General features: G+C 46.8%; 1 long non-coding RNA gene across 4 annotated transcripts; it reads left to right on the forward strand.

The window, feature by feature from the left end:
- Nucleotides 1–569: 569 nt before the first annotated feature.
- LOC111093325 lies at nucleotides 570–9258 on the forward strand. 4 transcript variants are annotated; one of them, XR_005381515.1, is made up of 4 exons: nucleotides 570–4051; nucleotides 5309–5392; nucleotides 8576–8979; nucleotides 9103–9258. It is a non-coding gene; the product is annotated as an uncharacterized LOC111093325 (long non-coding RNA). The 4 variants fall into 4 exon arrangements; XR_005381516.1 differs by having other exon boundaries at nucleotides 570–1335; nucleotides 3375–4051; nucleotides 8576–9258; XR_005381514.1 differs by having other exon boundaries at nucleotides 8576–9258.
- The last annotated feature ends 3669 nt before the right edge of the window (nucleotides 9259–12927 follow it).

The raw sequence follows: 12927 nt of genomic DNA on the forward strand, positions 1-12927 counted from the left end.
GAGAAAGAACTAGAAGGTTATGTAAATCAACTTGCAAACAGAGGCCCACAACACCTAAACCTGAGTCAGAGAAAGAGAGGTTAGCTTCAAAACTGCTGGATTTTTGGAAACACTGTAAGCACTTGCAAATATACAAAATCAGGACTCATTTCAAATAGCCTTTGGGAGGCATGCTAACTCATGACCACTTGGTCTGCCATCCCCTCTCCTGCCAAGAATCACAAGACTTCCCCTTCCTTTATCTGAGTGGCACAATGGCAGTTCTCCAAGGGGATCTTGGGCTGACTGTTGAATAAAAGGCTGGAATGCTGGTGTGTTAAGTCACCCACCTCTTGGCTGGTGAGTGTCCACTTCATGTCTTTCCTGCGTGTAGATTGTCAGTACACTGCAAGACCTTACTTTTCACCCTGAGTTGGTGGTCTTGTTTTCCATAGTCGTGTTTCCCAGAAGGTTTGAGATTTCTTGCATGGCCATGACTTGAAATTGGGCAGCCCGGGTGGCTCAGCGGTTTGGCGCCACCTTCGGTCCAGAGCCTGATCCTGGAGACCTGGGATCGAGTCCCACGTCGGGCTCCCTCTGTGGAGCCTGTTTCTCCTTCTGCCTGTGTCTCTGCCTCTCTCTCTCTGCGTCTCTCGTGAATAAATAAATAAAATCTTTAAAAAAAAATTTTTTTAAAGAAAGTCTAGAATTGAGATCCACAGGTGAGTTGTGTTCTCTACGGAGCTGACCTGAGGCTACCCTGTACCCTTCACATCTCCTTAAGAGGTCACGGGATTAACAGGACACCGGTGGACACCTCGTCCTGGCACCTGTATGTCTGCTGCATAGGAGAAAGATAAGGAGCAGAATGGGTATGTTACAGGCAAGGAGGAAAGCTGTGAGTCCAAGCCCCCATCACACACGGGCAACAAAAGATCTGGAGGCCCTTCTTGTGCCCTTGCCAGAGAAGTGGACCCGGGACCCAGCCTCATCTCTCCCCACTGACCCGGGGGGCATGAGAAGCAACTGTGGAGTGACCTTCAGAGCTGGGAAAAGGGGAAGGAGGATTAGAATGCCTTTTGAGTGTCTTTCTTTGGACTTTTGCATTTATAATATTTCTATTTTTGCAAGAATCATTTGGCTCTTTTTTTCTCTTAGCAGATTTTCCTTAGAGCAATAGAGGCTTCTGCAATATGGAAAAAGTGACATTTGATCCGAAGGAGTCTGGAGGGGAGCTCTGAGTGTGGGGAACTGACCTTTTAGTAACCACCTACCCGGAGCTGCGGCCAGCGGCTGGCGGCTGGCGGCTGAAGCGCGGGCTGAACCTCCAGGAACGATGTCTGGTGCCCTCCACAGGTCAGCTCGTGGTGGGAGTCCCGGTGCCGACCCCAAGCGGTGTGTGCGTGTGTGCGGGCCTGTGCTCGCGCCCCGCTCCCCCGCCCGGTCTCGAGATGGCTCTGGCTAACTCTCTCCTCTCCCTCTGCTGCCAGCTGTCCCGCTTCTCTCCTCCTCTCTGCCTCTCTCCTTTCAGCGTGGCCTGGAAGCCAGAGGGAAGCAGTTGTTGCTGTTTTTCCCCAGCTCCCGCTCAAACGTGACACCCACAGAAAGGTCAAGCCCACGTGGTTCGCCGTGTCCCCTGCCTGGCCCGCCCAGGCTGTTACCATGACGACCGCTGGGCTGGAAATGTTCTCGGCCACCTCGACTCCGACTCCGCGTGCGCGCACATACACACACGTTGGGTGGCTGTCCCAGGCTCTGTTCTCAGAAAAGCCACTCCAGCCAGACGTTCTGGAGTTAAAGGGCTTTTGGGAATATGGACAGACGGACACAGAAAAACAGATCAAGTCAGAGGCATACGCCAGTCCCTTTGACGGTGACCAAGAGAAACTAAGCATATTTAGGGACCGAGAGAATGTGAAGAGGCAAAAAAGTGAGATGGTGACAGGGTCTCAGTGACGGGGGACTGGGGGATGATGAACAAAGCACAGCAGAGTCTGAGACAGAAAGAAGATAAAAGAGACAAAGAGAGACGTAGGGAACTCATGACAGCACAGGGGGAGAGAAGCCCCGACTGAAGAGCAAGAGCGATGGAGGGAGCCTGAGGGAGGAAGAGAGGGAAGAGGGGACAGGTGGGAGAGGAGTCAGCCCGCACTGCCCCGCTCCCATCTCAGTAAAGTGCCTTGTCTTGAGCTGAGGTGGGATCCAGTATTTTGTCTCATCTCTCACCTGAGACCTTAGGTGGGTTTCAGTTGATTTGCTGACCAGGCTCTTCCACTGGCTGGATAACATCTGCCATCCATTTGCCTTGCCCTAATCTAACAATGGTAAAACTGAACTCCACGCCAACACACCCCAGCACACACCCCCTCTTTCCCATAGGGAGGCCCATCTCACCCCAGACTCACCATAAATACTGGCAGCTCCGCCTCCCTTTCTCCCAGGTGATGAGATGGGTATCAGAGCACTGAGCAGGGATGGTAAGAAGTGAGGCAAAATCAGGGAGTCGTGTGACCATCAGAGGTAATGTAGCCTCATAGCAGGAGGTAACTAACATGAAGGAAGACAGAAGGGACGGCTGGAAAGACAGTGAGTATGACTCAGGAATGCAAGGTAAGAGAGAGAGAGGAACAGGAGCGAGAGAGAAGGGTTTCAGAGCTCTGAACAAGGCCAGAGGAGTGGTAACTGGAGTGGCACACCAACTTGGACGGGGAATCCTGCCTCTAATGTTAGTGCATTGATTTCCCATCTTCCAAAGTGTCTCCAAGGCTTTGACTGAGGTCTCTCAGGGTCTTTGAGTTCTCAGTCTTTCTTAGCCTTTTCTTCTTAAGAAATAATAGGCCATCAGCAGAGGAAACTTGGAGCCCATCCATCCTTCAACCATTTCTGGCCTTGATTATAGTAGAGTGAACAATGCAGCCAGTGGCCCTAATGTCATCATGTACCAAGCTCACATGTGGGTGTAGAACAGAACAGGTGGCAGCTTGGAGAGTCCAGTGCCCATGCACCTCAGCCCAGACAGCCCTTGAGGTTGCTCAGCCCAGAAGGGAGACTTCAACCCAAAAGAGCTGTGGGTGGACTTCAGAAAAGATTATGCAGAATTAGCTGACCTGGAGATTTCACTGGGTCACAGAGGCTAGAACATGAAAATCAAAGGTCCCATGCTGTCTCTGGAAGATAGGTCCTGGACCAAGTGGGAAAGGGACCAGGGCAGATGCTGTTGATGCCTTGCCCCACACCCCTTTGTCCCACCTCTTTGTCTGGCTGCAGCTGTGATGGACAGTTCCTGTGCCTGCTCACAGCCTCCCATCTATGTTAAAATGATTTATAAGAAATGCATACTTGGTCATTTAGATGACCAAATATATTTCTCAGATATATTTGGTGTTCATCCACAGTTTATGAAAACACTTCAGAGCCAGAAAGGTGAAATAGATGTCTTGTTATTACTGAAGGTGACTTATGGACCCCCCCAAAAAAAGGCAGGTGCTGGTCGCCAGAAGGAACAACTTATGTGAGTAGAGGCTGGGAACCTCCAGGGATGGGGGAAGAGCTATAGGCTGAACCAGCCCATGGCCAGTGACTCAGTCATGACTATGCAATAAAGCCTCCATAATAACCCAAAATGACTAGGTTGGGAGAGCTTTGGAGTTGGTGAACACACAGAGTTTGTGGAGAGTGGTGTGCCTGGAGAGGGCATGGAAGCTCACCTATGTATCCCTTCATCCGACTGTTGATTTCTGTCCTTTAACACGTCCTTTAATAAACTGATAAATGTTGTGTTTCCCTGAGTTCTGTGCGCTGCTCTAGCAGATTAACTGAACTTAAGGAGGAGGTGGTTGGAACCTCCAATCTGTAGCCAGTTGGTCAGAAGCACAGGTAACAGCCCGGGGCTTGCAGTGGGCATCTGAAGTGGCAGTTAGGGGACAGTCTTGTAAGACTGAACCTTTACCCTGCAGAATCTGATACAATCTCTGGGTAGATAGTGATAGAATTGGGCTGGATTCTTGGACCTCCTGCTGGTGTATGAGAATTGCTTGGTGGTGTGCGTAGGAGAACTTCCCTCTGATTGTTGGTAAGTGATCTAGTGTTCATTGGAAGAGATCATTATCATCTAGGAAGGGAAAAGAGCTCACCAGCTCTCCTTCCCAGATTCTGGGGAGTCCAGGGATGGACTTACTAGCAGGAAGTGCCTGTAGGTCTCCAATGGACAACCATAGATTTTCATAACTGGAAAGGACCTTAGAGGGCACCTGATCCAACTTTTTGTCAGATACAGGAATCCCCTTTACATCTGATGCCTGATTGAACACCTCCAGTGACAGGGGACTCACTACTTTTTTTTTTTTTTAAGATTTTATTTATTTATTCATGAGAGACAGAGAGAGAGAGAGAGAGAGAGAGATTGAGAGAGACAGGCAGAGACACAGGCAGAGGGAGAAGCACACTCCATGCAGGGGGCCTAACGTGGGACTCAATCCTGGGTCTCCAGGATCAGGCCCTGGGCCAAAGGCAGGCACTAAGCCCCTGAGCCACCCAGGTTGCCCAGACACACTACCTGTTATTTAATTTTTTTTAATTTTTATTTATTTATGATAGTCACAGAGAGAGAGAGAGAGGCAGAGACACAGGCAGAGGGAGAAGCAGGCTCCATGCACCGGGAGCCCGACGTGGGATTCGATCCCGGGTCTCCAGGATCGCGCCCTGGGCCAAAGGCAGGCGCCAAACCGCTGCGCCACCCAGGGATCCCCTACCTTTTACAAGGCAGCCTTGTCTATTCTTGGACAGCTATTAGAAAGTTTACCTTGGGGCAACCCCGGTGGCTCAGCGGTTTAGCGCCGCCTGCAGCCCAGGGTGTGACCCTGGAGACCCGGATCGAGTCCCACATCAGGCTCCTTGCATGGAGCCTGCTTCTCCCTCTGCCTGTGTCTCTGCCTCTCTCTCTGTGTGTCTCTCATGAATAAATAAATAAAATCTTAAAAAAAAAAAAAAGAAAGTTTACCTTGTAAGGAATGGTAACCAATCTCCCTGAAACTTCCTCCCACTGGTCCTAGTTTGTCCATTGTATGTCAGTGTTTCATTTTTCTACTCAAGATTCCTCCATACATATTTTTTAAAGATTTTATTTATTTATTCATGAGAGACACACAGAGAGAGAGAAACAGGCAGAGGGAGAAGCAGGCTCCATGCAGGGAGCCCGAAGCGGGACTCGATCCCGGGTCTCCAGGATCACACCCTGGGCTGAAGGCGGCGCTAAACCACTGGAGCCACCTGGGCTGCCCCCTCCATATATTTTAAGGCCAACTATGTCTATCATATCTTCTCTTTCCAGGTCAATTTGTATTGCCTTGATCTTTCTTCAAATGAGATGATCTTCTGAGCCTCCTCACTCTGGACCCCTCCTCCAGCGAGCACTGTGAGTTTGTTAATGTTCCTCTTTCATAGTGCCTAGATGATGCTTCAGAGTCATATGAGCAGTGCAGAATGTATTTTTACACTATTATAGCCCTAAGTACATTTCCACTATTGATTCCTAGAATTATAAATGTTGGCAGGTACACACTACTGACTCAATTGAACCGTAAGGACACCAAACATCTGTTGTTTTGGTTTCTCAGCATCCTTTTTGTGTTTCTGCAGGTAACAGCAACTCTCCCCTACTTCCCGTTCTCAAATGGTTCTGGTGGGATTGCCAACCATGGTACCCTGTGTCTCTAGCCATAGGTTTGGGCCCGTGACCTAGGCTCAGCCAGTAAAAGTATCCTGTCCCTGGTCACAGCAATTGGTTCAACAATGGGCATGTAACCCAGGCCAGGCCAATCAAAGTCCTTTCATATATGGCGTTGAAGGGCTGGATTGATGTGCAGAACTGGGATGATGTGCAAAACTTCCAGTTGTCTACCTGCTATACCTACACAGAAAGAAATAGAGAAAAGCTAAGAGTGGAAGAAAGAGGAGATTGAATATCCTGTTTGAGTCCTTGGATCCAGCTGACCTTGAGGCCAGCTCTACTTTTGTCCTTCTCAATCAATGTCCCTTTATGGCTTAATCTAGATTGAGTCTGGCTTCTGTCACTAGAATAAACTAATACACAGTTCTTTTTTGTCTTCTATTTGTAGAGTTAATTTATTATTATCCTAAATGAAGGGCTTCATATTATCCCTGTTCGATTTCATACTTTGTCCCATCATTCCAGTCTATAAAAATTTTTACAGTCTGATTCTGTTGGCCAATCAGTTACCTATCCTCTCACTTTTGGTAAAGATGCCTTCTATGCACTTAGCCAAATCATTAATAAAAATGTTGAGCTGGGGGTGCCTGGGTGGCTCAGTCAGTTTAGGGTCCGACTCTTGATTTTGACTCAGGTCATGATCTCAGGGTCCTGGAATCAAACCCCAGATAGGGCTCCATGTTCAGTGGGGAGTCTGCTTCGGGATTCTCTCTCTCACTCTCCCCTCTCCCATTTGCTCTCTCTCTTTCTCTCTTAAATAAATAAATCTTTTTTTTTAAATGTTGAGCTGAGCAGAAAAAAGAAAAAGGAGGAATAATGAGAAAAGAGAAGGAGGAGAGGAAGAAGGGGAAAGGTGAGGGGGAGGAGGAGAGAAGAAGAAAAAAGAAACCAGCATCCTGTCAGTTTATCAATGGCTTACTTTCTAGATGGTTGTTCAAACAACTGTGAATTTATACTACTATGCTTTTATCCAGCCTACATCCTTCATCCTGTCTCCCATATCTAATGATTTATTTGATCAGACACTCTGCTGAAGACCATGCTGCACCTTGGCATCTGCTGAGTTACCAGTGGATAATCTCATCCAAAATGGACATAAGATAAAAAACCCAAAGTGGTACTATTCTATAAAATGCTCAAAAACCCAGGGTACGTGGCTGGCTCAGTAGGTAGAGCATGCAACTCTTGATCTCAGGGTTGTGAGTTCAAGCCTCATGTGGAGTGTGGAGCCTACTTTAAAAAAAAAGGGAAAAATACAATACTCATAAACTCTCAGTAACTCATCTCCTTTCTTGTGCACACATGCACACACAGACATCATTCCTTTCACCCACCTCTGCTTCATCCCTCCCTGCTTATCTGCAAAAGAACTCATTTTTAAAAAGTGGATCAGGTCAGCATGAAGAGAAAAGAGAAAACCTTTCCTTCAGAACAGCCTGTGATGTGTAGACCTTGGGAAAGGGAGGTGGGGAGAATGACAGGAGATGTATACGCCTCTTAGCCACACATTGACTCATGGGGGCCAGCAAACTGCTGCTTAGTATAGCCTCCTGCTGGGGCATCAAGGAGCAGAGGCCCACCCACTGTCACTCCAGTCTAGCCTGTAGGAGGCAGGGTGGTGACCCATGGAACATGGGCTCTGCAGACCTAAGCCAGGCTGGCAATCCCGGCACCACTTGCTAACCACCCACTACTACCTCATGCAGAAACCCAGGTGCCATGCTTCTCTCTTCCTTTTCTCTCACTCCACTCTCATTCCACTCAGATACCAAGTTCCCATGGTTCTTCCCCCTCCATGCTTCCCACATCCATCTCTCTCTAGGCTCAGTGCCATGTCTTCGTTTGTGTTAACAGTCATCTCCCCAAATATTGCTTCTGCCCCATTCGTTCTTTCTTCACTTTCTGGGACTCAAATTACACATATATTAGACTGTTTGCTGTTTCCCCACAGATCTCAGAAGCCTGGTTTTCATTTTCTTACTCCTACTCCTTTTTCTCTTTGTGTTTCAGCTTGGATGAGTTCTATTGACCTTTCCCAAGTTCATTGTTTTTTTCCCCTCAGCTGTACTTGTCTATGAAATAGCTTGTTGAAGGAATTCATCTCTGATATCAAGTCTTTTACTTCTAGCATTTCCATTTGACTTTCTTATAGTTTCCTTGCATCTGCTGAGACTCCCCATATGTTCATGCAGGTTGCCCATCCTTTCTCACTAGACCCATTAACATATTAGTCATTATTTTAAAGTTCCTATCTGTGTCATCTGTGAGTCTGGTTCTGTTGATTTCTTTATCTTTTGATGATGGATTGGGTTTTTTTTTTTCTTTCTCACTTTTTCGTATGTTTCATAAATTTGTACTGAATGCCCATCCTGTGTAAATAATAGAGCCTGAACTATATGGTATTTATGGCCAGAAGTGGGCATTCCTCTTCTGTTGGTCTGAGGGGCTGAATCAGTTTAGTTAGGGATCAGGTTGGGTTTGGGTCTTGTTTTTACCACCATTACTTCAGTGCAAAATAGGCTTTGAATTCCTCTAGTGGTGAGCTGCTTAGACTAGGGACTGGGGTGTCAGGGTTTCTCTGGGTTCCTGCTCCACCTTCAGCTTTTCAACCATCCCTGCATGCCTGCCCCTCCACCAGCAGTAGCCTGCTGTTGCTTGCCGTGTGGTGCTAGGCTCCTGGAGGGGCAGGACACAGTGGGTTGAGGATGTGTGTGTCTGTTTTCCTGGTTCGCCTTTAGTCTTAGACACACCCCAAGGTCAAGAGTGGGGCTTTTTCATTATTTCTGCCCCTACTCCCTCTGAAAGCCAAATTCTGCCTTGTATCTGTGGTTGGTTTGGGGTGGCCAGAGTTTCTTGCCCTCTCCCCAGAGCAGAACAGACCCTTGCTTGAATCTTCAGCCTGTGATGGTTTCCTGCTTTCCCTTTGGGATAGAGGGATTTTGCTTCCATTCTTCCTCACTGAATGGATCTTTGCCAGTATTAAAGAAAAGGCAAGAACGTTTTTACTCCTTACCCAGAAGCAGGTGAGTTTGGCTTTTATCACTCCCCCTCCCCCCCAAGCAAGACTCTGTTGCCCCTTCCTCAGTGGCTTAAGGCTTTTGCTAAGAAGAGAGGATTGTGGAAGCAGCTGAGGCCTTTTGTCTTCTCCCCAGCAGCTGCCTTATCTACTCCGCATGCTCGCACCACTTAGGAGGAAAGCTGCCTCCCATGTCCTGCCCTGCTCCCACTTTTCCTCAGAACTACAGGAGAGGCCTCTGGAAGAAAGCTTACCTGTGAGTAGAAACTCTCCTGTGTCTGGAGTAGTCTCCAAGCTATTCTAAATTGACACGCTAGCGCATGTGTAGCCTTTTAGGCTCTGTTAAAATTTTTGTTGGTTTCCTCTTACTCACTTGTAGGACAGTCACCTCCTTCTTCCATGCTCTGTTAAAGTTGAAACTGTTCATGTGTGTCCCTCTCTCTCCTTGAAGAGGCTTTATTTCAGGACGCCTGGGTGGCTCAAGTGGTTGAGCATCTGCCTTTGGCTCAGGGCATGATCCCGCAGTCCTGGGATTGAGTCCTGCATTGGGCTCCCTGCAGGGAGCCTGCTTCTCCCTCCACCTATGTCTCTGCCTCTCTCTGTGTCTCTCATGAATAAATAAATAAAATCTTTAAAAAAATGAAGAGGTTTTATTTCATTGCCTCGTGACCTCAGCTTCCTGAGAACTCAAGAAAAGCTATGGTTTTGTAGATTATCTGGCTATTTCTCATTGCTAGGGTGGGAGTGACATTTTCTTGCAGCATATTCCATATCCTAAGTGGAAACAGAAGTCCTCAAGTCACTGTCATCTCTTCCTTAGACAATTGCAACCACCTCACAGCTGGGCCCTGCATCCAATTTTGCTCCTCTCCATACGGCATTCAGTATAAGTATTAAAATTCTGTAACCATTAGAAACTAGAAGGGACTGAAAAATAAAATACTTGAAATTAGCTACATAAAACCTGAAACCCAGGTCATGGCGTGCCAGTTATTTGTTGTTGAGTAACAAACGAGTCCAAAACTCAGTGGCTTAAGCCATGACATTTATTTTGTTCATAAAATCTGCAGGGCTTTGCAGGGACAGCTTGTCTCTGTTCCACTTGGTGTCAGCTGGGGTGGCTTGAAGGCTGGGGCCTGAAATCATTCAAATCTCTTCTATGTCTTATGCCTGGGGTGTGAAGACTCACACAGCTGGGGGCTAAGCTGCTGGGAGCACCTGTTTCCCATGGTGCTTCTATAGTATGATGGCTTCAGGGTAGCCAGACATACTACATGTTGGCTTACAATAACCAAGGAACATGTTGGAGTGGGGGAGGGGGAGGGTGGGATGTTTTTATACCCTAGCTTCAGAAGTCACATTATTTGTCCTGTACTCTATTAGCAAGGCAATTACATAGGTCTACCCAGGTTCAAGGGGAGGGAGTAGTGACCTAACATCCCAATAGAGGAGTGGCCCCATCATACTGTAAGATGAAAGAGGGGGTGTGATGTATTGATATGTCCATCTTTGCAAGCTACCAAACATAATTCTACTTATTCTGTAACAGTGAAACAATAACTTCAAAGAAATTAGGCTAGAAAATATAAATAAGGGAAAACCACAAACCACCTAATTGCATAATTCGTACAGAACTATCCTTGCCAAGTGTGAATTTGTGCTTCCCTAATCAATTTAATCATGTGTTACCCATGGCAGCCCTAACCATCTTTCTAGATGCAACTCTGATCCTGTCACTGCCCCTCTTAAAATGACCCATTAGTGGAGCCCCTGGGTGGCTCAGTGAGTTAAGTGTCCCACTCCTTTTTTTTTTTTTTTTTAAATTTTTATTTATTTATGATAGTCACACACACAGAGAGAGAGAGAGAGAGAGGCAGGGCAGAGGGAGAAGCAGGCTCCATGCACTGGGAGCCCGACGTGGGATTCGATCCCGGGTCTCCAGGATCGCGCCCTGGGCCAAAGGCAGGCGCTAAACCGCTGTGCCACCCAGGGATCCCAAGTGTCCCACTCTTGATTTCCACTCAGGTTGTGATTTTAGGGTCATGGAATCGAGCCCCATGTTGGGCTCTGAGCTTGGTGTGGAGTCTGCCTGTCTCTCTCCCTCTGCTTCCCCTAATCCCTTAAATAAATAAATAAATAAATAAATAAACAAACAAACAAACAAACAAACATCTTTAAAAACAGATGACCCATTAGCTCCCTCTTGACCCTAAAATAAAATCCAACCTCCTTAACATGGCTTACAAAGCCCTTTATACCTGACCTTGGTTTATTCATTTTCAACCTCACCCTTTGATGCTTCCTCCTCTGTTCTTTATGCTCCAACTACACTGAACTACTTTCCTGTCTCCAAACTTTCTTTTGCGTTTAGGCCTGTGTATGTGCTGTTTTCCTCTTCTGGGACTTTGCTATGCCCCCATGTTTTTCTCCCTCTATTCTCAGTCTGACTGCTACTCATTTTTCCTGGATCCAGCTTCCCTAACAGAACCTTTCTCCTACCTCCCACCCTGACTGGCCTAGGGCTCTCATAGCTCCTCCCCATATGCTGTAAAGCACCCTTTGTAATGCCTTGACTCTGCAGCACTAGGGATTACAGCACTAATTAGCTAGGCCCTATCTCTCCCTCCATCAGTCCATGTGGGAAGATGTGGTTTTGCTTTATTCACCACCATGCACCATGCAGGGGCTCAATAAATATTGGCAAGGTGAATGAATCTGTGCCTTAAACAACCCATTTCTGGGTTCAAGTAAACAGCTCTCCCGCAAATCTAAGATTGCTATGGCAGCGTCCTGTCTTGAATCTTGTAACTCAAGTACGGCCAAAGCTGGTTGGGCTGGTTTGGAATGTTCAGGAAAATAGTCTTTCTTCATGTGCCTGGAGCTTGTCTCAACCTTGGGGAGTCACCCCAAGGCAGGGCCAGGGAGTGGCTCCAGGGTGGTTTCCCTCTTCCAGCAATAGTCCTGGTGGGTAGGCCTGCCTGGGAGGGATACATCTCAGCAACAGCTGGTGGGATGTTTGTTTACTTTCTGTGCCTACATCCAGAGCCTATTTCTGGAACAGGTACTGGACACAAGCCTGTGCCATTCCAGCATTGATCTTACCAAGCCCTGGGTGATGAGCACCATGTGCCAGGAGAGAACAGTGGTGGTCACAGTCACTTCACTTATCTCCCTGGCTCTAACCCAACCTTCTTTGGGTATGCCAAATCATTTCTGCTTTGCCCTATTGGTAATTGTCCTTACTTGGCTCTAAGGGTTAGCATTAAATATTGCTCCATTTGCTCTTTCTGTTTCACTTGGGGTAACAAAAAGTGCCCTCTCAACTCACATTTTACTGATTTGAGGAAGTGCTAACTGGAGTTCCTTGGGAATTTCCAGGGTCAAAGGAAATAAATCAGCATTTCTGGCCAATACAATTTTTCCTCTGGTTAGTCGAATTTCTAAAAGGGAACTGGAACACAAAGAGGTCATTTGATTTATTTGTGATCACACAATAAGCCACAAGATAGATAAAGATAGCACCCAACACTCTTAGATTCAAATATAGTACCATTTCAATAGCTAAGTTCAGTCTATATTAATAAGTTAGCTTTGGGAGCTAATATCAAATTTGTTTTTGGTAAATGGTGCTTCACCTTTTTTTAAGAGCCATCACTGGGGCACCTAGGTGGCTCAGTTCGTTAAGCATCCAACTCTTTATTTCAGCTCAGGTCTTGATCTCAGGGCCATGAGTTCAAGCCCCATGCTGGGCATGGAGCCTACTCAAAAAAAAAAAAAAAAAAGGGGGCCATCACTTAGGTTGTCATCTCTAAACCAATTCAGGAATCAAAATTGCAACTCACTGGACTCACTTCTTGCAATCTGCCTCTATTAAAGAGTTACGTGAGCAGGCAGCCGAAAATCCAGGATCTTTGTCCCATACTTTACCCAGGTTTTCACATGAGGCTAAAAGCCTTCCAGTCCAAAAGTTCCTTTTTGGTTCCGCTAACTCAATTTGCCACCTCCTCACACTAAAATTTCTGTTTCTTAGGTAGAAAATGGAAGGTAGGGAATAGGCAAAGCTAGAATCTTGCCTGAATTACAATCACTTTTCTGGTATGGATACATTCTCTGTCGGATGATCAGCTGCTCTTTAGGAGAGTGTTTGGGACCTTACTGCTTTATTTCTTAAGTTGTTGTTACTGAGAATCATTTTTGTTTATCA

Source organism: Canis lupus, chromosome 30, assembly GCF_011100685.1.
Source record: "Canis lupus familiaris isolate Mischka breed German Shepherd chromosome 30, alternate assembly UU_Cfam_GSD_1.0, whole genome shotgun sequence".
Taxonomy (NCBI): Eukaryota; Metazoa; Chordata; class Mammalia; order Carnivora; family Canidae; genus Canis; species Canis lupus.